Below are 26,114 nucleotides of genomic sequence, written 5' to 3'. Positions count from 1 at the left end.
ACAAGAGCCAAAAGAAGTATCTTCCATCGTTTTACCTTTCAACTGCTGAGGTCACCTACGACACAGTGCAAGAAAGCACAATTGTGCATTCACGAGTTGACTGTACCAACCTCTGTAAAAATTTAGGAATGAGCACATCCGAGTAAATGGCTACTTCTTTATCTCACAGAGTAAAATCAAGCATTTTCTATTTTAAAATTATTTCTGTGTAAAACAAAGACAGAACTCTTGGAGGTCAAACAAGGAAAACAGATAGCAAGTGGAATGCACTGTTAAGTCATGAAACAAAGAAGAATCTGCAGTAGAAGTCAGGCAGTATAATCCACAACCTTTTTAGGGGAGTACTTATTCCCAGCAACCATCACATCTCTGGTAAGATCTCATTTAAAAAAAAAAAGTCACAAGTTCTAAAAAGTTAATAATCCACTCTCTGAAATCAGATATAAAACTATGACCAACAGAAGATACACAGAGTGAACGGTTTTACTAAAAGCTGTTGACATTTCCATCAGCAGTAACCATAGGGAGCTGGCTGGTTGTAACCACAGTGTCTGTATCCGTGGGGGTAGTAAGTTTCATGTCTATACTGCAGGTAACTGTTACCCCAGGATTGTCCATGCCGCTGATTGGATCGGGTGTCAGTTTGCCACCCCCACTGGTTTGACCTCTAAACAGTCTATTACCTTGCAACTGATCGCCTCTGTGTCTCTGGCTCCCAGCAGCTCGGCTGTTCTACTCCTCAACAATTGGAAGGAGACCCAGGAGGGCTCTTCAGGTATTCATGGTACTCTTTGCCATCTTCTGTGAATGTACTGGCAAATGTCTCTTCAAAATTTGGAACAGCTTCAGAAGGGTCTGTATTCCTGAAATTCCCAGCAACTTAAGGCAGCTCTACTGTTTAATGTTTATGTTGTTTTCATCTCCAGCCCACAGCATGGCCAAAGGATCTCCCAGTACTTCACCTCTCCAAGGTAACGGAGCCACTCCCATTACTATTCTTTTTTTTTTTTTTTTTTTAACATTTATTTATTTATTTTCGAAAGAGAGAGACAGAGACAGAGACAGAGACAGAGCACAAGCAGGGGAGGGGCAGAGAGAGGAGGGAGACACAGAATCCGAAGCAGATTCCAGGCTCTGAGCTGTCAGCACAGAGCCCGACTTGGGGCTCAAACCCATGAACCATGAGATCATGGCCTGAGCTGAAGTCGAATACTCAACCAACTGAGCCACTCAGGCGCCCCCCCCCCATTACTATTCTTTTAAACAGATTTTTTAAATTTATGAAAAAATAATATTTTAAATTTACCTGTATATTGAATTTCCGGTACCTCTTGCAGATCCAGGTTCCATCTTGGATGCTTTCCCTTAAACCTTAAGAACTTCCTTAGCATTTCTTGTAGTGCAGGCCCATTGGTGCAAAATGTTGTGAGATCTTTTTTCTTCTAAAATGTCTTTATTTTTCCTTTATTTTGAAGAATATTTCCACTGGGTATAGAATTTAGGTTGCTAGGTTTTTGGTGTTTTTTTTTTTTTTAATTTGTAAGTAATTTTAGAATTTCAAAGATACTATTACATTGTCTTATGGCTTTCATTGTTTCTTTTTTTTATAAAAATTTTTAATGTTTATTTATTTTTGAGAGACAGTGTGAGTGAAGGAGTTTCTTTTTTTTTTTTTTATTTTTTAATGTTTATTTATTTTTGAGAGAGAGACAGTGTGAGTGAAGGAGAGGGAGACACAGAATCCGAAGCAGGCTCCAGGCTCGGAGCTGTCAGCACGGAGCCTGATGCAGGGCTTGAACCCACAAACCATGAAATCATACCCGAGCCGAAGTTGGATGCTTAACCAACTGAGCCATCCAGGTGCCCCAGCTTTCATTGTTTCTGATGAGAAATCAGCTATCATTTTATTTTTTTTTTCAGCTGTCATTATATAGTTATTCCCCTGAATGTAATGTGCAGTTTTTCTCTAGCTATATTTAAGTTTTACCCTTTTTGGTAATCTAACTATCATATGTCTAGGAGTGGTTTGTGTTTTTTCTGACTGGGATTCACTGAATTTCTCAGATCTGTGAGTTTGTGTCTTTCATCAATTAAAGAAAATCTTGTCCATTATCTCTTCAAATATAGAAGAGACAGTTCTATACTTTATTATCTCTCTTTATTTTGCCCCATTCCTTCAATTCCTTAGAGTCCTAAGCTCCATTAACATATATTTTTAACCAATTTATAGTTCCACACATCTTGGATATTCTTTTATTTTCCATTCTTTCCTCTCTAATTTGGATAATTTCTAACGAAGTATCTTCAAATTAACTGATCCTTTCTCTTCTGTATCCATTATGCTGTTAAGTCTATTGAATTTTTCATTTCAGATATTGTATTTTTTTTACTTCCAGAATTTTCCTTCCATTAATTTTTTTATAGTTCCCATTTCTCTGGTGAGAATTTTCATCTACTCACCTGTTCTGTCCATCTTTTCACATTTTTTTATAAATTTTTTTTATATTTATAATAGTTGTTTTAAAGTCTTTATCTGCTAATTCCAACATCTAGGTCATCTGTTGGTCTGCTTCTATTCACTTTTTTCTTGATTATGTCTCATATTTCTTGGCATATCTAGTGGTTTTTCACTGTATACTTGACATTGTGGATGATACACTGTAGAAACTCTGGATTGTCTTACCTTTCTCTATAAAGAGCAGACATTTGCTTATTATTCTGGTAGGCAGTTAAATTTGTGGCAGATTACTTTGATCCTTTGGAAGGCTGGTTTTAATCTTTGTTAAGACAGCTCTGCTTTGGGTTGCCTGGAAGGCTCAGTTGGTTAAGCATTTTACTTTTGACTCAGGCTCAGGTCATGATCTCATGTTTCCTGAGTTTGAGCCCCATGTCAGGCTCTGCGCTGACAGTGCAGAGCCTGCTTGGGATTCTCTGTCTCCCTCTCTTTCTGCCACACACACTCTCAATCTCAAAACTAAATAAATCAACTTAAAAAAAAAAAAAAAACAGGTCTGCTTCGGTTTTCTTCTTTGCTCCAGAGTATACTCTCCTGTATCATGCATATTTAAAAGTTTTCATATATTTTGACATATTTAAAACTTTTCTATCTGGGGAGAGACTGCCCCTTCCAGGGCCAGCCAATTGTTAAGATGCCAAAAAGCTCATCGGGAAGCATGCCTCTGATCTGCAAACTAACCAGTCTGGAGCCAGAACTCCCCTATCTGGCCCCTGCACCCAGGAGGCAGTATTCTTCTGTCTTCCTTTCAGAGCCAGGGACATACCCTACAGCTTAGGGCCTGATGGAATTATTCAACCAGGCCAGTCCTAGGCTGTCTGCCCTGCCATCTTGCCTTTCTTTCCTACAGAAATCCCAGTAAAGGTCTTGATTTCCACTTTCCTCTTACTCCTGATGATTCTGGTGCTTCCTTATGTGGCCCCGCATGGCATTGTGCCTCCCATTTCTGGGACCCATGAGCATAGTAAACTTGTTCTTTCCTGAATCTCTCCTGCATGTCCTCTTGTGGCTGCACCTCAGTGAGCATTACAGAAAAGAACACAGAAGACTCTTAGCCTGAAATGTGACCAATACCCCAAGGGGTGTCCCTTCTGGGAAAGCCACAGTGTCTATCAAGCCCTTCGCACTCGATGGAAATCGAACTCCAAATTGTCTCCAGCACTGGGCAGCCCAGGACCTCCTCAGCTATTCAGCTTTCCAGCTACTGATTTCTGGGTGCGGGGGTGGGAGGAGTGTAGTTAAGAGCCACACACATGTAGTTAAGAGCCAGCCAAGACTGTGAAATGTCTTTGCGCAAACTCAGGAACCAAAGTAATACTGGCTTCATAGAATGAGTCTGGAAGTTTTCCTTCCCTTTCTATTTCTTGGAATAGCTTGAAAAGGATAGGTATTATCTCTGCTTTAAACGTCTGGTAGAACTCCCCTGGGAAGCCATCTGGTCCTGGACTCTTATTTGTTGGGAGATTTTTGATAATCAATTCAATTTCTTCGCTGGTTATGGGTCTGTTCAAGCTTTCTATTTCCTCCTGATTGAGTTTTGGAAGAGTGTGGGTGTTTAGGAATTTGTCTATTTCTTCCAGGTTGTCCAATTTGTTGGCATATAATTTTTCATAGTATTCCCTGATAATTGTTTGTATCTCTGAGGGATTGGTTGTAATAATTCCATTTTCATTCATGATTTTATCTATTTGGGTCATCTCCCTTTTCTTTTTGAGAAGCCTGGCTAGAGGTTTGTCAATTTTGTTTATTTTTTCAAAAAACCAACTCTTGGTTTCGTTGATCTGCTCTACAGTTTTTTTAGATTCTATATTGTTTATTTCTGCTCTGATCTTTATTATTTCTCTTCTTCTGCTGGGTTTAGACTGCCTTTGCTGTTCTGCTTCTGTTTCCTTTAGGTGTGCTGTTAGATTTTGTATTTGGAATTTTTCTTGTTTCTTGAGATAGGCCTGGATTGCAATGTATTTTCCTCTCAGGACCGCCTTCGCTGCGTCCCAAAGCATTTGGATTGTTGTATTTTCATTTGTTTCCATATATTTTTTAATTTCTTCTCTAATTGCCTGGTTGACCCACTCATTCTTTAGTAGGGTGTTCTTTAACCTCCACGCTTTTGGAGGTTTTCCAGACTTTTTCCTGTGGTTGATTTCAAGCTTCATAGCATTGTGGTCTGAAAGTATGCATGGTATAATTTCAATTCTTGTAAACCTATGAAGGGCTGTTTTGTGACCCAGTATATGATCTATCTTGGAGAATGTTCCATGTGCACTCGAGAAGAAAGTATATTCTGTTGCTTTGGGATGCAGAGTTCTAAATATATCTGTCAAGTCCATCTGATCCAATGTATCATTCAGGGCCCTTGTTTCTTTATTGACCGTGTGTCTAGATGATCTATCCATTTCTGTAAGTGGAGTGTTAAAGTCCCCTGCAATTACCACATTCTTATCAATAAGGTTGCTTATGTTTATGAGTAATTGTTTTATATATTTGGGGGCTCCGGTATTTGGCTCATAGACATTTATCATTGTTAGCTCTTCCTGATGGATAGACCCTGTAATTATTATATAATGCCCTTGTTCATCTCTTGTTATAGCCTTTAATTTAAAGTCTAGTTTGTCTGATATAAGTATGGCTACTCCAGCTTTCTTTTGGCTTCCAGTAGCATGATAAATAGTTCTCCATCCCCTCACTCTCAATCTAAAGGTGTCCTCAGGTCTAAAATGAGTCTCTTGTAGACAGCAAATAGATGGGTCTTGTTTTTTTATCCATTCTGATACCCTATGTCTTTTGGTTGGCACATTTAATCCATTTACATTCAGTGTTATTATAGAAAGATATGGGTTTAGAGTCATTGTGATGTCTGTATGTTTTATGCTTGTAGTGATGTCTCTGGTACTTTGTCTCACAGGATCCCCCTTAGGATCTCTTGTAGGGCTGGTTTAGTGGTGACAAATTCCTTCAGTTTTTGTTTGTTTGGGAAGACCTTTATCTCTCCTTCTATTCTAAATGACAGACTTGCTGGATAAAGGATTCTCGGCTGCATATTTTTTCTGTTTAGCACACTGAAGATATCGTGCCAGTCCTTTCTGGCCTGCCAAGTTTCAAAAGAGAGATCAGTCACGAGTCTTATAGGTCTCCCTTTATATGTGAGGGCACGTTTATCCCTTGCTGCTTTCAGAATTTTCTCTTTATCCTTGTATTTTGCCAGTTTCACTATGATATGTCGTGCAGAAGATCGATTCAAGTTACGTCTGAAGGGAGTTCTCTGTGACTCTTGGATTTCAATGCCTTTTTCCTTCCCCAGTTCAGGGAAGTTCTCAGCTATAATTTCTTCAAGTACCCCTTCAGCACCTTTCCCTCTCTCTTCCTCCTCTGGGATACCAATTATGCATATATTATTTCTTTTTAGTGTATCACTTAGTTCTCTAATTTTCCCCTCATACTCCTGGATTTTTTTATCTCTCTTTTTCTCAGCTTCCCCTTTTTCCATAACTTTATCTTCTAGTTCACCTATTCTCTCCTCTGCCTCTTCAAGCCGAGCCGTCGTGGTTTCCATTTTGTTTTGCATTTTGTTTAAAGCGTTTTTCAGCTCCTCGTGACTGTTCCTTAGTCCCTTGATCTCTGTAGCAAGAGATTCTCTGCTGTCCTCTATACTGTTTTCAAGCCCAGCGATTAATTTTATGACTATTATTCTAAATTCACTTTCTGTTATATTATTTAAATCCTTTTTGATCAGTTCATTAGCTGTTGTTATTTCCTGGAGATTCTTCTGAGGGGAATTCTTCCGTTTGGTCATTTTGGATAGTCCCTGGAGTGGTGAGGACCTGCAGGGCACTTCCCCTGTGCTGTGGTGTATAACTGGAGTTGGTGGGCGGGGCCGCAGTCAGTCCTGATGTCTGGCCCAGCCCACCGCTGGGGCCACAGTCAGACTGGTGTGTGCCTTCTCTTCCCCTCTTCTAGGGGCGGGATTCACTGTGGGGTGGCGTGGCCCGTCTGGGCTACTTGCTCACTGCCAGGCTTGTGGTGCTGGCGATCTGGCGTATTAGCTGGGGTGGGTAGGCAAGGTGCACGGGGGCAGGAGGGGCAGGCTTAGCTCGCTTCTCCTTAGGTGATCCACTTCAGGAGGGGCCCTGTGGCAGCGGGAGGGAGTCAGATCCGCTGCCGGAGGTTTGGCTCCGCAGAAGCAGAGTTGGGTGTTTGCGAGCAAGTTCCCTGGCAGGAACTGGTTCCCTTTGGGATTTTGGCTGGGGGATGGGCGGGGGAGATGGCGCTGGCGCCTTTGTTCCCCGCCAAGCTGAGCTCTGTCGTCCGGGGGCTCAGCAGCTCTCCCTCCCTTTGTCCTCTGGCCTCCCCGCTTTCCGAGCAGAGCTGTTAACTTCTGACCTCCCAGACGCTAAGTCGCGCTTGCTGTCGGAACACAGTCCGTCCGGCCCCTCCGCTTTTGCCAGCCAGACTCGGGGGCTCTGCTTGGCGGGCAGGCTGCCCCTCCGCCCCGGCTCCCTCCCGCCAGTCCGTGGAGCGCGCACCGCCTCGCCGCCCTTCCTACCCTCTTCCGTGGGCCTCTCGTCTGCGCCTGGCTCCGGAGACTCCGTTCTGCTAATCCTCTGGCGGTTTCTGGGTTATTTAGGCAGGTGTAGGTGGAATCTAAGTGATCGGCAAGATGCGCGGTGAGCCCAGCGTCCTCCTACGCTGCCATCTTCCAACAGGTGTCCCTCTTTGCGCAAACTCAGGTGAGAGGTCCAGTCTGGTGCATCCCTCCCTTCTGGGATTTTCTCTTCAGTTTCCAGCCCTCTGGTAGCATCAACCTCCAAATTCTCTCTCTTTATCTTGGTAAAATCGCCACATTTTGCTTGAGCCCTAGTGTCATGAGCCCTGAGGGGGCTGGGATGTGCTGTTGGGGAGAAGTCAGATGAATGTGGCTAAATGGTATCCGCTGGTTTGCTTCCTTTATTTCAACGATTGTGTCCTTCCAGCTTCTGTCTGCTTCCACTTGCTGCTGCTGCCTTCACACTATTGTTCTTCATATTTGATATAGAGTTTATCATTGTTATTAGCAGGAGGGTTTGTCCAACCGAGGCAACTCTGCCATGGCCGAAAACAGATTTTCCAAAATATTTTCCTGACGTGCAAATGAGTCCACATCAAATGATGTGGAATCAAAATCAGAAATCCTTACAAATTGAGAAAACCATATTTTCTCACTGTTGTTGTAAAATAATTTTGGTCACCTCTACTTCCTAGTATCCGTAAATTACAGAACTCTAATAGTTGTAATTGAGTGAACACTCTGTACTTAGAGAGCAATAAAGCAGAGTGATCGGTTCCTCGCACACACCCTCCCTTCCCTGTGTTCAATGTACGTAGCATCACACGGAACTTCCTAGTGGTTCACTTGAGCGACAAAAACAATTTCAATAAGCTTGTCTGGGAAAGAAAAGTTACTTTTCGACACTTTGATATTGGAACCAATATTTAAACTGATGGGATTCCTTACGTTGTCAATAAAATGACAGATAGTTAAAATGAAAGAACCAATTTCTGCTCCCAAAGCTCGCTCAAATGATGTTTTCCTCAACCATGGCTGGGCTCGAACAGCTTCCAGAGACCTGGGTGTGGACGCTGCGTGGGCGGCAGGGCACCTCTGCGCACACACAGGCCACCGTACTTGGTTTCTGAAAACACCCGCTTCATCTGACATGGAACAGAGTATCACCGGAGGACAGTCGAGCCAAACCCAACACTGGAGCTCTGACACATCCGGTAATGAAACGTTTAGCTTGGCTTGCAAATGCTACTTGCAATGTTTCCACTCCTTCTCAATCTCCATCTTTCATTTCCTTCGTCCCTGATTCTTCCACTGGTACTTCCAGTTTTCACACAGAGTTTCTTCTCTCTTGATGCTCAGTACAGTCTGATAGTTACCATTAAACAACAACAACAACAAAATGGGATACCTGGGTGGCTCAGTCGGTTGAGTGTCCAACTCCTGGTTTACGGCTCAGATCGTGATCTCATGGTTCGTGAGATCGAGTCCCACGTCAGGCTCTGTGCTGACAGCTTGGCCCCTGCCTGGGACTCTCCTTCTCTATCTGCCCCTCCCCTACCCACTTGCTCTCTCTCTCTTTCTCAAAATAAATAAATCATCATGGAAAAAATAAAAACATAATAGAAAAATAAAAAACCACAAAGGAAAGGAAAACACATTCATCGGACTTCAAGGAAGAAACAAAGCACAGCACCTCTGAGAACAATCCAAGCCGACGCAGCTGTCTTTTCCTCTGAAAAGACACCTTCTCTAGGAGGCGGACCAAGACCAACAGGACGGCTGCGATGCAGTGCAGAGCTCGTGGACAGAAGTCCTGCCGCTGCTTTCCAAGGACCGGTGCAAACACAAGCCGCTTGGAATCTCCATCCTGCTCCCACTCTGAGCCAGGGACCCCATGGGTTCACAGAATCGCAGAACCCCGGATCTGGAAGGGACGGAAGGGATTACTTAATCCGATTTGTACCTATCATCGTGAGATTCTCCTTCAAAATACCCTTGAAGGACAGCTCTGAAGTTCCCTCCTGTGACCAGAGTCCATGGTTTCTCACCTCAGCCCACCCCACCTCTGGACAGTGTCAGTGGCTAGAAATTTCTTTCTGACATTAACTAAAATCCTCATTTCAGGACTGGTACTCAATGGCCCTTGCCCTCTACAAATCTACAGTTACCTAACAGTAAATATAGACAGGCGAGAGATTGCACTTTCTTTCTGTAAGTCAACTTAGACTTACATCCAAGTCTCCCTCTGGTAGTGTCCACAGCAACATTCTGTCTCAGTGGTAATAAAATTCCCGGCCAACACCCGATGACCCCAGGGCAATGAGGAGTTCCCAGGGGCCTACGCAGAGCCAAATATTCAGGGACATTCTTATTTCAGTCCTTTCGTGTGTGCTCGTTGCCAGTGGAATGCTCAGGGTCCCGTTGGGGCCGTTGTGGGTGCGGCTGCTCGGCCATCCCAGGTCCTGCCACCTCCCAGGGCACCTTCATGGAGGGGGGCAGGTTAGTAACACGAGGCAGGTCACCTACACCTGTTCTATTCCTCCCAGGATATCTTTTCCTCCTAATTCTTTTTTTTTTTTTTTAGTTTATTTATTTATTTTCAGTGAGAGAGAGAGAGAGCAGAGGAGGGGCATAGAGAGAGAGGGAGGGAGAGAGAGAGAATCCAAAGCAGGCTCCATGCTGTCAGCACAGAGCCCAATGTAGGGCTCGAACTCATGAACCGTGAGATCATGACCTGAGTCTGAACCAAGAGTTGGACACTTAATCGACTGAGCCACCCAGGTGCCCCTCTCCTAAAAGTACCTACTTCTTGAAAGTACCACTCCTCTCTACCCTCCCACAGGAAACTGTTTAATTTCTTACCAGCTTCCATAAAGGTCAGGGAGGGCCCTTGTCATCCAGCCTCCTGGCACAGCCCCAGGCAATGAAATTCCACTTGCACGCTTGCCTGAAGTGTGGCGGGGCAGCAGGGAGGCCAGAGAGGAAGGTAAACACAGAGGCCCAAACACGAGTTTTAACTGCCGCACGAAGCACAAATAAATCCTTTTCTCCATTTCCTTCCGAATATTTGTCACTACCTATCCTGTTTGCCTCAAATGCTACCACCCAGTTCAGAAACCATTCCTGGTGCCTTCACTGATTCCCCCAAAACAGTTTCCAAGTTTTCCATCCCTGTCTCAACCTGCTACCGTTTGTCACGCCTTTTAACGTATGGTGCCAAGACCCGTGGAGCGCAGGCGCGGTGTGACCCAGGATCCGAATCGCGGAGCCGGGCGAGCGCGCCCTCTGGACGACACACAGTAATTGCGTGACAGCGCGTCTGTCCCCCACCCGCCTCGTGCGGTCGCCCCTCGAGACTGCAGCCAACACGCAACTGCACACTCTCTTCCAGCACCTTCTCCGGAGTGTCGATGGGAGCGGCCCCCCGTGAAGCTCTCCTCCGTGGCTGCCTCGCTTCTCAGAGAAGCCGTCTCCATCCCTTCGGTTTGTCGGCCGCGCTCCTCGGATCCCGAGGAGTTTCAGCATTTCGGGAATCGCCCAAAGCGGGTGGAGCTGTCAGACGCCGCGCTTTGAGGGGGCTCGGCCTCTCCACCTTCCGTGACTTGTCTCCGTGTTTGTTTGATTGGAAGCAACTCGGTAAAACCTTCTCTCTGCGTCCACAGTTGAGGTGCCCACGTGGGGCTAAGCCCTATCAGTTTGGGGCTAATTGGGGGAAAGGCCGATGGAATTAGCGGGAAGTCGAGTACCTTAACCAAAATTCGCTAATAGAGGGTTGCCAAGGAGAACAAAATTCTTTGGAAACTTTCTAAGAACTATGTTAATTAGCATACAAATTCTTCATCTGGAATCGCTGTAATGTTTGGCCTCAATTTGCTCTCAAGTAACATGACTTGCTTTAGAAAGACTTTTTATTAGCTTAAGGTACACTATGGCCGGAGCCCGTATGATTACTACAAATTACCAGGTTCCACATTCATGAAGTGTTCATGCCTGAGGATTACAGGGTCTTGGAGACAGAGAAGATCTCCGTGGATATTGAATCTAAATTTCTCCCTGTTGCTAAAAGCCTCTGCTTGAATATTTTTCCTGAGTGCTATGAGCATATATTACACGATATACGGAAGGAAGGGGGGAGAGAGAGGAAGAGGGAGAAATGTTTTTATTTTTGATTGAGTCAAAATCCTTCTCGGGTTGATTTCCACCTCCCTGCTTCAGCCCTGCGCTGGGAAACACCGCACAAGAAGACGCAGCCTGCTCTTCTGAGAACTTTTCACTACAGGCTCGGCAGAGCCGGGTACTTGGGCCGGCGAGCGTAGCCACGGCCCTCTCGCTAACCACCGTGGCCTCTGTCCTTCCTGGGAGGCACCCCCCCACCCCCCAGTGCTCGGGGGCCAGGGTGCACCTGTGGAGAGCGGCGGACCAGTGTCTGCACCCCATCCCCACGTGACTTCCATGGGGAGTACTGTGTGCAGCTCACCCCACGCAGGGCTCCGACCGTGCAGGTGACCAGTAACTACCTCATTATCTCTGCCCCCTCCCTTCCCAATCAACACGGGGACGGGGTGCCTCCATAGAACACCCAGACATTCTTTCTCCCCGAGAAGGTGTGTTGTGGAGAAGCACAGGCTGCCGAGAGACGTTCATGGGCTAGGGGGGTTCTTCTCCGCCTACCTGGCCCACGGAAAATCTCTGCCCTCAACCGGGTTCTTAATCTTGGTGGCACATAGAATCACTCAGGGGCTTTAAACATGGTGATGTCCAGGCCACGCCGGGACCAGTGAGGCTGATTCACCCAATTTGGCCCTGAAAAAGCACTTATCATTGCTTCCTCTCGCTTCCTTTGTTTCAGGCATTATCCACTGACTTTCATTTTGTGTGCTGGGATTTTGGCTGTTCATTGCATGTGCACACGCATGCACACACACAGGCGCACACACATGAGCACACATGCACACACACAGGCACCAGCACACATGTGCACATAGGAGCACACACAGGCACACACGCACACACAGGTGCACACACATGCACACACGAGCACACATGCACACACGAGCACACACAGGCGCAAACAGGTGCACACATGAGCACACACAGGCACGCACACAGGCACACACAGGCATGCACACAGGCACACACAGACGCGCACATGTGCACACACAGGTGCATGCACAAGCACACACAGGCATGCACACAGGCACACACAGGTGCACACAAGCACACACACGCACACACGAGCACACACGCATATGAGCACACATGCCCCAGCCATGAGTTCTCAACGTGCTCCCTCCTAAATATTTGGTTCTTTGCCTTCTCTCTGTGTAAACACTATCCACATGGAAAACTACGACTCCATTTCCTTTCTTGCACATTTTTTCTCCCCGAAGTGAGTAACTGTCTTGGTCTTTCAGTTCAACCTTCCGTGCACTCGTCGTGAACTCACTGCACGCTCCACCGTGAGCACAGCCGTCTCCCTCACGGGCACAGACACACCTGGCCTTCGCTGTCTCATCTTCTCTGTGCTGAGGTCCCGCAGGCCTCCGTCCTCCTGCCCCTGTCTGAACGACTGTGCCCAGGGTCCACCCAGGAGTCGCGGCGTGGCTTCCTGTCAACTGCGTCAGGTTCCTCGTCCCAGATCCCAGGTGCTGTGCTTCCTGTTTACTCTCATCCCTCCACTGGCTTCCTGAGGGAGTGGGTGCGAGGTCAGGGCGTGGAGACCCTCCACGTCTGCAGATCTCGATAGTGTCGGGTCTGGATGCAAAGTGCCCTCAGAGTGCTGGGGCCTCGTGCACGACCTCCTGACGCCCAGGGCTGTAGCAGGTGGCATCATGTCGCAGCAGGCACTCAGGCCCCAGCTGGAGTTCCCCAACGCCTGCAGGTGCCCCTCACCCCTCCGGATGGACCTGTTCCCCATTTTGGCTGGGACTCCTGTTCCTGAGAAGTCTCGCCAGTCCCCGCAGCACGAGTGTGTCCTGTTACCTCGCTCTTTCTCACCCCTTTCCTCTTCGGATTTTGAGAATTAAAAAAAATTCACCTTCCAACAATTCTGCTGCCGAGATCGGCATTTATGCTATTGGAGGTTCTTTTGTTTTGTTTTGTTTTGTTTTGTTTTGTTTTACAAAAGCTTTTCCCCCTTTTCATGCCTTTCCGGGTACTCCTTTTTAAGGCATTCTGTTCTTGTTTCATGAGTGCAATATCTACTCTCCTCTCTCTGAGGATGTGAATTCGAGCATTTTCATTTCTTCCCCCTGCATTGTGTCTATTTTCTCTGGATGTTTGTGTCTTTCTCCTCCTTGTTCTGGTGTCTGAATTCGATGTTGGGTGCTCTCCTCTAGAGTCTGATAGTTCTGGGCTGTCCACTCATAAAAGCAGGGCTGGTGGGCTACTGGTAGCTCCGTGTGCGTGGTCACCATCGGATGGACCACTGAGGAGGTGCCACGGGCCCTCACTTAGAAACTGGACATTTCTCACATCTTGTGAGGATGACACAGTCCTGAGGCCGCTCACTTAACCCACTCCGGGAGAGACCTTCCCTGTGACCCCAACCAGGCAGCAAGCCTTCTCCAGGCCTCAGCTGCCTTCCTGCGACAGGTGGAGGGAAGGGACTTCAAGTTTCCCAGGAGCCTTTTGCTTTGAGGCCGACCTGGTCCCTGCCTTCCTGGGTGCCTGCCGCCGTCCGCTTCTGTGCCATTCCGGTGCTGTGGTGTGAGTGCTTGCCTGCTGGTCTCCCTCGCAGTGTCAGCTGTTCTGGGCCTGGGGAACCCGTCACCACTCCTCAGTGTGTTTCCCGGCCTCCACAGTCTCCTTGCTCTGGCTTCCTGTCCCCTTTCTCTGTAAGGACCTGCACACATTCTTCTCTCCCCTTTTCCTCCCCCTCCTCCTCTCCCTCTCTGCCTCCTGTCATCTGAAGATTCAGAAAGGAGCACAGGAAAAACCTAGCCTTCACATCAAGGAAGCCCCTGGGCTCCTTTCCACTCTTCAAACAACGCTATGCTGCAAGCTCGGGGTGAGTCACGAAGTGCACAGATCCACCCCGAGGCCTGACAGTTGTCGCCCAGTGCACACCCCCTCCTCACCGCCAGGGCCAAGAACCTAGCAGCCCCCGCACAAGCATGTGCTGAACACCCGGCTGAATCAACAGCGGCCTCATCCGTGGTCTCCTCCCCGGCAGCTGCTTAGCGGAGAAATGGCCCCAAATGACATAGTTTTAACTTGTTCTTCTTTAGTTTTCTTTTGCTTACACACAAGTGTCTATAATTTGCTAATTCCCTCATATCTTCTGCTGCATTTTTGGTCTCTTGGATTAGATTATAAGCTGTTTGAGAATGTGGGCTGTCTTCGGATTACAGAATCGGGGTGCCTGGGTGGCTCAGTCGGTTAAACGTCTGACTTCGGCTCAGGTGATGATCTCGTGGTTTGTGGGTTCGAGCCCCGCATCGGGCTCTGTGCTGACGGCTCCGAGCCTGGAGCCTGCTTCAGATTCTGTGTCTCCCTCTCTCTCTGACCCTCCCCTGCTCACACTCTGTGTGTGTGTCTCTGTCCATCCCCTGCTTGTGCTCCCCCCCTACCCTGAAATAATAAATAAATTTTATTTAAAAAAAACCTAATGAAATCTAGGCTTGTGGACAAGTTTATAAATATGGGCATCTACATTTTACTTTCTGTAGAGCTTCAATGAGACTTAGCACCATTGTCCCCCATGCTATCATTCTGCCCATCTTTTCTTCTTTGTTGGGTGAATTCGTGAACTCCTGGAAGATGGGGATGATGACACATTCATTTTTAAATTTCCTAAGTTTCTTTCCAGATGCCAGAGGAATTATGAAATTTTCATACATCCAAGAGTCACCCGGAGAGCCCATAACACGTGCAAACCCCCAGAGCCCTTTGCAGGTGATTCTGATTCTGTGTGTCTGAGGCAGGGCCTAGATGTGCATTGCATTTTATCCAGCTCCCCAGGAATCCAGGACGGGTGGTCCTCCGAGCGCACACGCACGCACGCTGAGAGATGCAAACCCGGGGAATAAGGGGCGTGTGGCGAAAACGAATGAAGAAGGAGAAGGGGGCAGGTGAGAGAGGCAGACGCACTTCTGATTCCAGATCTCTCAGAACTCGGCCGCCTTCCCATCCCTGCCCCACTCACAATGTTTGTGTTCATTTCCCTTCAGGAGATGAAAAGGACACCTAAAGCCCTCCGGAGGTGCAAAGCTCAGATCTGCCAGGTTGGAAGGGGAACAGCTTTTCCTGGGAGACTCGGAATTAAACTGACAAAAAACAGATTAGCAAAAGAAGAGAAGAGTTTCTTTAGGCCTGCAACGTGCACACCTGGGGAGGTTTGGTGAGAAGGAACTCACGGTGGGGGGGGGGGGGGGGGCGCCGCGGGTGGGGGGGGTGCTTGTGTGCCTGACTTAGTAGGAAAGGGAGGGGAGGAAGGCCTCCAGTGGGAAGAGCAAACAGGTTTCTTTAGGAAAGACAAATCGTTTTTAGGAAAACAAACAGGAGATAAGAAGTCTGAGATAATATTCATCTATGCAGGTGTGAGTGGTCTTTCTGTCTTCTTCACGGCCACGAGACTCTCCCAGACAGGATTTTCCGTAGGTTTACCCCTGATCTCTCTGCTGGGATTAGTAGTCCACCGCCCCCCCCCCCCCCCCACGGGGGGAAGTCATTTTCCCAGAAGTTGCTGCTTTTTATCAGGTAAGGCAAGCTTTGAGGAGGCTTCTTTCTATATCCATTAGATCAAATGTCTTGAGTTTAAAATAATCTTCATACTGGGGGAGCCTGGGTGCTCAGGTCGTGATCTCACGGTTTGTGAGTTCGAGCCCCGCATGGGACTCTGTGCTGACAGCTCAGAGCCTGGAGCGTGCTTCGGATTCTGTCTCCCTCTCTGTCCCTCCCCTGCTCACACTCGGTCTCTCTGTATCTCAAAAATAAACATTAAAAAAAATTTAAGTCATCTTCAGACTAATTCTGGGGTTCTGAGTGGTTCCCCAACAGTCTCAAGCTCCTTCCTGTTTTTTTTTTTTTAATATTTACTTATTTTTGAGAGAGACACAGAGTGTGAGCTGAGAAGGAGCAGGGAGAGAGAGGGAGACACAGAACGAGAAGCAGGCTCCAGGCTCCGAGCTGTCAGCACAGAGCCCGACGTGGGGCTCGAACCCACGAACCGTGAGATCATGACCTGAGCTGAAGTCCGGCGCCCAACCGACCGAGCCACCCAGGCGCCCCAAGCTCCTTCCTGGTTTTGAAAAGAAAGTTAAAAAGTGGACACCTGTCAAGAGTAGAATTATCTTCCGACAGCAGCTCAGTGGCTAGGAGTAAATGTAGTCCAATCCATACTCCCCAGAAAAGATGTTCATTTGTTACCAGTCAGCTGTAAAGCTACCAGAGCACCGGGTTTCACTGCAGGTATAATGGTTGGCAAAAGTGAACTGAGTTGTCCTGAAGAGTAAAGCTGTAATATAACAGCTAAAGTGCGTGAGAAAATGAGCTCACCCAGGTGAGCAAGGACACTGCTTTCTTGATGGGGAAATTGTTATGCCTTGTCAGAGGATAATTAGTTACTTAGAAGCCAGTTTTCTGCCTTAAAGAGAGGAAGTTTCCATATGATTATCCCTGGGCAGGGTCGGTTTCCCACCTACGTTATCTTTAGTACCTTCCTTTTTTTTATTAAAAAAATTTTTAGTGTTTATTTTTGAGACAGAGAGAGAGAGAGAGACAGAGAGAGACAGAGAGACAGAGTGACAGTGGGGGAGGGGCAGAGAGGGAGACACAGAATCCTAAGCAGCTCCAGGCTCTGTGCTGACAGCCCGACGTGGGGCTTGAATCCATGAACCGTGAGATCATGACCTGAACCAAAGTCGGACGCTTAACCACTGAGCCACTCAGGCACCATCCTTTAATCCCTTCCTAAGTTCCCTCCGTGCAGAAATACAACACAAGGCTTTCAGACACGTAAGTATCAATTCAACCTAGAGACACCCTGCTGGGCAGGTACAACTGATCTCCATTTGCAGAGGAGCCTGGAAAAACGGAGGATAAACTTCCTTTTATTTTCAGTGAAGAAAAGGCCCTGATCCTGTGCAAGCATTGACTCTATCTGTGGTTCTCGAAGTTCTATTACTTTGGGGCCGTGTCTTTGGTCAGCATTGGCCAAAACTATCACAGGACCGCTGCTGCCAGAGGCCCGGGACTTTAAGGATGAAATGAGAGGCCTCGCCAAGGCCCAGGGTGCCAGGAAAGGACGGCAGCGAGAGCCGGACAGGAAGAGCTGAGGATGGCTCGTGTATCACACGTCCGTCAGGACAGACCCGAAGGAGCCCCTGGACCCTGGACGGCGGACGGGCTGCAGAGGGAAAGCCAGCGCGTCAGGATGGGGACACGGCGCTCTACGCTCTGTGAAGCCGGCCTTCTTCCCCTCGGGTCTCAGATCTCCCCTCAGGCTGCTGGGTTACATGTGGCCTCGAGGAGGATGGGGTCTCAGGGAGCCACTTGCCGGACAGGTATTTCCAGAGGCGCAGGGAACAAATCACCACACACTCGCTCTCCATTGTGGAACGGTAAGAAAAATCAGGGAAGGGAAGAATGAGAAGAAGTGCTGAGCGGACACATTCGGAAGTTGAGAAAATAAATGTTTTCAAAGAGGATAATTTCGGGGCCCCCCGGGTGGTTGAACATGTGACTTCGGCTCAGGTCACAATCTCACAGTTCATGAGTTTGAGCCCCGCCTCGGGCTCTGTGCTGTCAGCGCGGAGTCTGCTTGGGATTCTCTTGCTCTCTCTCACAAAACAAATAAACATTAAATAAATAAATAAGGATAATTTGGCTCATGAAGAACATTATTATCCGTGCCCCACAAATAAAGAAATCAACTGCAGATGAGAAGCGAATGCTTTCCCAATCCTCCTAAGTATGCAAGTTTTACCCCTTCAGAACTTGGTTTGCTAGGCTTTGATCTTATCATGGTTTTGATGCTTTGATTCCTTTCTCTCTTGTCTACTTATGATCAGACCTTTAAAAAGTTGTTCGACATAAACACTCCCCTTTTTCTGTTCTGTTTTTTTTTTCTTCACTTTGAAGCATAACATACATATGAATGTGAGCAATTATGAACATCCGTGTAACAACCTCTTGGAACAAGAAGCACATTAGCAACAAGTCCTGGGTACCTCCTGTTGAATCGACACTGTGCTGGGGACGCAGGACCTCCGCCTGACACCACAGAGGGAGTGGCTGTTGACCCCGGTCAACGGGGCTGGTAGAGATCAGACTGCGATTCGGTGACTTACCAGCTGTGGAACTTCGGTCACTTTCCCTGCCTCGGAGCCTCGGTCTCCTCACACACGCCGTGTTGGAGGGACCCCTATCTCATAAGCTTGTTTGCGGATTGAGCACGTGAGCCCTGCCTCTGTGCCGCCCCAGCGGGCCTGAAGTCATGGTGTTTCAGCACACTAGGCTGCCACCCTGGGCAGGTGTCTCTTCTCCATCCCCTCACCCACCATCAAGACCGAAAGTACACTGTTACAGCAGATAGCCCAGTGACTTTCAATGACGTTTGGTCAAAGGGAAAGGGGGATTTTGTGGTCACGATAGCTGGGAAGCAGTGCTGACTTCAATGGGAGGGTCAGGGCCACGAAACACCGTGGAACGTAGAAAGTGTGGCCTCCCCAAGAATGTCGTCAGCATCCCCTTTGAGAAACAAAGCCACGTCTGAGAGTCCAGAAGGAAATAAAAAAGGATTGAACAAGCCTTTAAACAGGTCTATCAATGCTTATATTCTATAACTACATAGTTGTCTCAGTGTCTAAATTCTATCAGCTTTGTTACACTTTAAGACCATAATTTTCGGGGCGCCTGGGTGGCTCGGTTGAGCGTCCGACTTTGGCTCAGGTCGTGATCTCGCAGTCTGTGAGTTTGAGCCCCACGTCCGGCTCTGTGCTGACAGCTCAGAGCCTGGAGCCTGCTTCGGATTCTGTGTCTCCCTCTCTCTCTGTCCCTCCCCTGCTCACACTCTGACTCTCTATCAAAAAATGAATAAATGTTAAAAAAAATTTTTTTAAAAAGACCATAATTTTCTATCCTGTTTGGAGAAGGAGACAGAAGAGCTGATCATCTGTTTTTGTGTTTGTGGAAAAATACAAATAGAAAATAAGTTTGCTTAATGAAAACTTAAAGTGGGAAAGGCCCAAATATGGAGAGTGGGCTTAAAAAATTGGGGCACTCATTCATAAGTAATGTATTCTACAGCCATATAAAATCATACCAAAGAAGACTCTTTTACTGACAGGAAAATATTAAAGTTATGTTGCTACATGAAAAAATAAGGCAGGAAAAAACCCAGACAAATAGACATTGCAATTAGAACACATGCAAAGGAAAATATGAACCAGACACCAAAAAAAGGGAAGAAGAAAGAAAAGGAAAGAAAGAAAAGGAAAGAGAAAGAAAAGAAGAGAAAACCAAGTGAAAGAAATTGCCTGTGAGAGTGATAAGACCAGGCGCTAACCAAATCTCAAAGTAGCCATTATAAATGTGTTCACAGAGCTAAAGGAAACTATAATTTACAAAGTAAAGGAAGGTATGATGACAATGCCATGAAAGAGAAAATATCAATAAAGAGCTAGAAATAATTTAAAAAATGGAAATTTTGAGGGGTCCCTGGGTGGCTCAGTCAGTTAAGTGTCCGACTTCGGTTCAGGTCATGATCTCACGATTCGTGAGTTCGAGCCCCATGTTGGGCTCTGTGCTGACAGCTCGGAGCCTAGAGCCTGCTTCAGCTCCTGTGTCTCCCTCTCTCTCCCCCTCCCCTGCTCACTCTGTCTCTCCAGAATGAATAAATGCTAAAAAAATTAAAAATTATTTTCAATAAATAAATAAATAATAGGAATTCTGAAGTTGATAACTGCAACAACTAAAATGAAACATTCACTAGAGGGTAAATTAGAACCAGCAGAAAAAGCACACTTCAAGGCAGACCAATACTGATTATGCAATCTAAAGAACAGGGAAATAATTATTAAGAAATACGAATACAGCCTTGGAAAATGGGTAGGACAATATTCAGGGCACCAGCATACATGTAATGGAAATAGAAGGACAAAAGAGAAAGAAGCAGAAAGAATATTCAAAGAAGTAATGGCTGAAACCTCCCAAGCGGGAATTCAATAAACTCTAAGTGGGATAAATAGAGTCCCACAATAGACACATCATACTAAAAGTGCTGAAAGCTAAGGACAAGGAGGAAATCTTGAAAGCACAAAAAAACCTCGTCACTTACAAGTGAACCCCGGTAAGATTGACAGCTGACGTCTTCCAGAAGCAGAAGCAGTGGAATTCAGAAGGAGTATACTTTCCAAGTGTCTCAAAGAGAAAAATGCTAACAGGATTCCTCTATCTTTAGATGAAGGTGAAAGAAAGACTTTCCCAAATGAACAAAAGCTGAGAGAATGTGTTGCCAGTGTATCGCCTTATAAGAGATACTAAAGGAAGTCTTGAAAACAAGTAATGATAATTCAAATCTGCATACACACCAGAACAAAAAGCGTAGTAAAGACAATCACATAATTATGATCATATGAATGCATATTTACTTTCTTTTCTTAACTAATTTAAAAAGCGTGTATATAAACATAGGTGTATGATGTATCGTTAACACGACAACATATAGAAATGTAATAAAAATTTGCAACAACAGCACAAAAGGGAAGAGTCACAGCAAAGCCGTGTTGCGGTCAGGACACGTTTCCATAGAATAGAACATGTTTCATTCAGAATAGAATGAAGATAATCAGGGATGAAATAAAAAGCCTAATATAACAAAATGTATGATCACTCTTTCTCTCTTTTTTTAGGGAGAAAGAGTGAGCAGAGGGACAGAGAGAATCTTAAGCAGACTCCATGCTCAACGTGAAGCCCGAGGCCGGGCTCATTCCCCAACCGTGGGATCATGACCTGAGCCAAAATTGAGTCAGATGCTCAACTGACTGAGCCACCCAGGCACACTGGTCACTCTCTCTTCTTACTTAGGCCTTAATATACACAACATTTTATAAGGCGATAATAATAACAACAAAATGTTGTTGGCTCTGTGAGGTTTACAGAAATAACACGTATTTAACTTATACCACAGGAAGGTGGGATAGGGAATAGAGCTATACAGGAGGAACATTTCTTTATCTCACTGGAATTATTACAAATCTGAAGTCGATTCTGACTAGATGCATATGGTAAGCCCCAGAGCAACCATTAAGGAAATAACTCAAAACTATACAGTGAAAACCAGTAAAGAAATTAACTGTTACATTAGAAACATCTACTCAACGCAAAAGAAAACATTGAAGGAGTAATAGTGGAACAACGAAGACATGAGACACATGAAGCAAAAAGTAAGATAGTAGACATAAATCCAACCATACCAATAACATTAAATGTGAGTGGGTTAAACAATCCAGTAAGTAAAGGCAATAAAAATCTTGTCAAGCTAGATGTTAAAAAGCAAGGTCCAATATTATGCTGTCACAAGAGACACCCTTTAGATTCAAAACAGACATAGATTGAAAGTAAAATAATGGAAAAAGATGTATCATGCATATAGTAACCACAGAAAGCTGGAGTGGCTATTGTAACATTAGACAAAATGGGCTTCATTTTCTTAAAGTTCTTATTTTAATTCTGGTTAGTTAACGTACAATGTTATCTTAGTTTCAGGTGTACAATGTAGTGATTCAACACTTCCCTACGTCACCCGGTGCATCATAACGACAGGTGCATCCTGAGTCCCCATCACCTAGTTCACCCATCCCCCACCCGCCTCCCCTCTGGTGACCAGCAGTTTGTTCTCTATAGTTAACTCTGTTTCTTGGTTTGCCTCTCTCTCTTTCTCTTTTTTTCCTCTTTGCTCATTTGTTTCTTAAATTCCACATATGAGTAAGATCCTATGGTATCTGTCTTTCTCTGGCTGACTTATTTCACTTAGCATAATACTCTCTAGCTCCATTCATGTCATTGCAAATGGCAAGATTTCATTCATTTTTATGCCTGAGTCATATTCCATTATATATATATATATATACCACATCTTGTTTACCCATTCATCAATCAATGGACACTTGGGCTGTTTCCATAATTTGGCTATTGTATATAATGTTGCTGAAACATTGGGGTGCTAGGCCATGATACTTCTAGGGTTAAAAAAACACATTGGGGTGTATGTATCCCTTTGAATTAGTAGTTTTATATTCTTCGAGTAAATTCCTGGTAGCGCAATTGCTGGATCAAAAAGTAGTTCTATTTTTTTTAATGTTTATTTTTGAGAGAGAGAAAGTGGGGTGGGGGCAGAGACAGAGTGGGACAGAGGATCTGAAGCAGGCTCTGTGCTGACGGCAGTGAACCATGAGATCATGATCTGAGCTGAAGTTGGACGCTTAGCCAACTGAGCCACTCAGGCACCCAGGATAGTTCTATTTTTTTTAAGTTTATTAATTTATTTTGAGAGAGAGAGAGAGAGAGAGAGAGAGAACATGAGAACATGTGGGAGGAACAGAGAGAGAGAGAGGGAGAGAGAGAGAATCCCAAGCAGGCTCCATACTGTCAGCATGGAGCCTGATGCGAGGCGTGAATTCACAAACCTGATCATGGCCTGAGCCAAAGTCAGATGCTTAACCAACTGAGCCACCCAGATGCCCCCCAGGTAGTTCTATTTTTAACTTTTTGAGGAACCTCCACACTGTTCTCCAGAGCAGCTGCACCAGTTTGCATTCCCACCAACAGAGCACAAGTGTTCCCCTTTCTCCACATCCTCGCCTGCACCTGTTGTTTCTACATTGTTGATGTTAGCCATTCTGACTGATGTGAGGTGGAATCTCACTGTGGTTTGGATTTGCATTTTCCTGATGATGAATGATGTTGAGCATCTTTTCATGTGTCTGTTGGCCAACTGGATGGCTTCTTTGGAGAAGTGTCTATTCGTGTCTCCTGCCCATTTTTAAATGACATTATTCATTTTTGGGGTGTTGAGTTTTAGAAATTATTATTTTTTTAGAAGTGATGATTTCTTTTTTTTATGGATAGACTTGGGGTTTTTTTAAGTTTATTTTTTCATTTTGAGAGAGGAGAGAGAGCAGAGGAAGGGCAGAATGACAGGGAGAGAAAGAATCTCAAGCAGGGTTCACACCATCAGCGCAGAGCCCAACGCATGCCTCAAACCCACGAACCATGAGATCATGACCTGAGCTGAAATCAAGAGTTAGAGACATAACTGACTGAGCCACCCAGGTGCCCCTATAAATTCTTCATATATTTTGGATACTAACCCTTCATCAGATATGTCATTTGCAAATATCTTCCCCCACTCTGTAGGTTGTCTTTTAGTTTTGTTCGTTGTCTCTTTCACTGTGCAGAAGGGTTTTGTTTTGTTTTGTTTTGTTTTGTTTTGTTTTGTTTGATGTAGTTGCAATAGTTTCTTTTTCTTTTGTTTCTCTTGCCCCAGGAGACATATCTGGAAAGAAGTTGCTATGACCAAAGAAGTTACTGCCTGTTTTCTCTTCTAGCATTTTTATGGTTTCAGGTCTAACCTTTAGGTATTTCATCCATTTTGGATTTATTTTTTTTTTAATGTTTATTCATTTTTGACAGAGAGAGAGAGCATGAGACAGAGCATGATGCTCAACCAACTGAGCCACCCAGGAGCCCCCATTTTGGATTTATTTTTGTGTATGATGTAAGAAAGTGGCCCAGTTTCCTTCTTTCACATGTTGCTGTCCAGTTCTCCCAACACTATTGTTGAGAAGACTGTCTGTTTCCCATTGGATAGTCTCTCCTGTGTAGTCGAAGATTAATTGACCATATAGTTGTGGGTTCATTTCTGGGTTTCCTATTCTGTCCTGTTGATCTATTTGTCTATTGTTGTGCCAGTATCATACTGTTTTGATCACAACAGATTTGTCATATAACTGAAGTCCAGAATTATGATGCCTTCAGCTTTGCTTTTCTTTTTCAAGGTTGCTTTGGCTATTCAAGGTCTTCTGTGGTGTCACACAAATTTTAGGATTGTTTGTTCTAGCTCTGTGAAAAATACTCTTGGTATTTCCATAGGGATTGAATTAAATGGGTAGGCCACTTTGGGTAGTATAGATATTTTAACAATTTGTTCTTGCAATCCATGAACATGGAATGTCTGACAAAATAGACTCCAAAACAAAAATGTTACTAGAGACAGAGACATTTAAAATGACAAACGAGCCAATCCATTAGGAAGAAACAATTATAAACATATATACATCTGATGACAGAACACCAAAATGTATGAAGAAAAAATTAACAGAAATGGAGAAATACACAATTTGACAGTACGTGGAGACTTCAATACCCATTTCCAACAACGAATAGAAAAACTAGGCAAAGAATAACAAGGAAATAGAAGACTTGAACAATAGGATATACCAGGGAGACCTAACAGACATCTTCTAAAACACCTGACCCCACACTATACATTCTTCTCAAGTGCACAGAAAACATTCTCCAGGATAGACCATAAGTTAAACCATAAAACAAACATCAATATATTTGAAAGATAAAAACAATACAAAGTATGTTCTCCTGCCACAATGGGATGAAATTATAAATCAATAACAGAAAGAAACTTATAAAGTCATAAGTATGTGAAAATTAAACAACACACTCCTAAATAACCAATGAGCCAAAGAAGAAATTCAGAGGGAAATCTGAAAATACTTTGAGATAAATGAAAATGAAGATGAGACACACCAAAACTTGAAGGATGCCACTAAATCAATATTTGGAGGGAAATTTATAGCTGTAAATGTTTGTATTAAAAAAAAGAAGAAATGTCTCAAATATGTAAACTACCTCTCACCTTACACACCAGAAAAAGAGGAGCAAACTGAATCTAAAGGAGAAAGAAAGAAATGAAGATTAGAGTGAAAATGAATGAACTAGAAAAATAGAAAAAAATCAAGAAAATCAATGGAAACAAAAGCTGTTTCTTTAAAAACATTTATAAACTTGACAAGTCTTGGTCTAGATTTACCAAGAAAAAAAGAACTAGTCCTATTACTACATCCATACGTGAAAGATGGAAATATTATGACTGACTTTACAGAAATAAAAAGGTTGTAAAGGAATACTATGAACGATTTTATGCCAGTAAATTAGATAATTCAATTGAAATGGGAAAATTCCTGAAAGATACACACTACCAAAACAGACTCAAGAGGAAATAGACAATGTGACTATATCTGTAACAAGTAAGGAGGCTGAATCAGTATTCACAAACTATGCACAAAGCAAAGCCCAGGTCCAAATAGCTTTGCTGGTGAATTTTACTCAATATTTAAGGAAGACTCAATACCAGTTCTTCAAAAATTCTTCAAAAAGTAGAAGATGAAGGAATACTTCTCAACTCAGTCTGTGAAGGCTATATTACTCTGATACCAAAACCAAAGACATCACTAGAAAACTATAGCTCAATATCTCTTATGAGTATAAAAATTCTCAACAAGATAGTACTTTTTAGTAAGTGGAACACAAAACACATAAAAAGAATTCTACACTATGATCAAGTGGGATTTATTACAAAAACATAAGGCTGGTTTAACATTGGAATATCAATTAATGTAATAAACCATATCAATAAAATTAAAAAAAACCCTCAAACCACAGAATCATCTCAAAAGATACGGAAAAATCATTTGAGAAAATTCAACAACTTTTCTTAATAAAAACAGTGAACAAACCATAAATAGAAAAGAAATTCTTCAACCCAGTAAAGAATACTAAAAATAAACAAAACCCACAATCAACATCATACTTACTGGTGAAAGACTAGATGTTTTCATGCCAAAATCAGACACAAAACAAGGATGTCACTGTCACCTATTTATTCAACATTGCACCCGAGGTCCTAGACAGGGCAATTGGGAAAGAAAAAGAAATAAGAGGAAGAAGTAAAACTATTCAGAGATGACATGATATCGTATAAAGAAAGTCGTAAAGTATCCACTAAAAAACTACTAGAACTGATAAATGTATTCAGCAAGG

General features: G+C 44.5%; 1 long non-coding RNA gene across 1 annotated transcript; it reads left to right on the top strand.

The window, feature by feature from the left end:
* The first annotated feature begins 860 nt into the window (after nucleotides 1–860).
* On the top strand, nucleotides 861–18,793 carry LOC122223795. The gene is made up of 4 exons (XR_006204483.1): nucleotides 861–971; nucleotides 15,010–15,127; nucleotides 15,227–15,396; nucleotides 18,138–18,793. It is a non-coding gene; the product is annotated as an uncharacterized LOC122223795 (long non-coding RNA).
* The last annotated feature ends 7,321 nt before the right edge of the window (nucleotides 18,794–26,114 follow it).

The sequence above is a fragment of the Panthera leo genome, chromosome B4 (genome assembly GCF_018350215.1).
Source record: "Panthera leo isolate Ple1 chromosome B4, P.leo_Ple1_pat1.1, whole genome shotgun sequence".
Lineage (NCBI taxonomy): Eukaryota > Metazoa > Chordata > Mammalia > Carnivora > Felidae > Panthera > Panthera leo.
The sequence above is the reverse complement of the archived record's forward strand: the minus strand, read 5'-3'. Positions and strand labels throughout refer to the sequence as shown.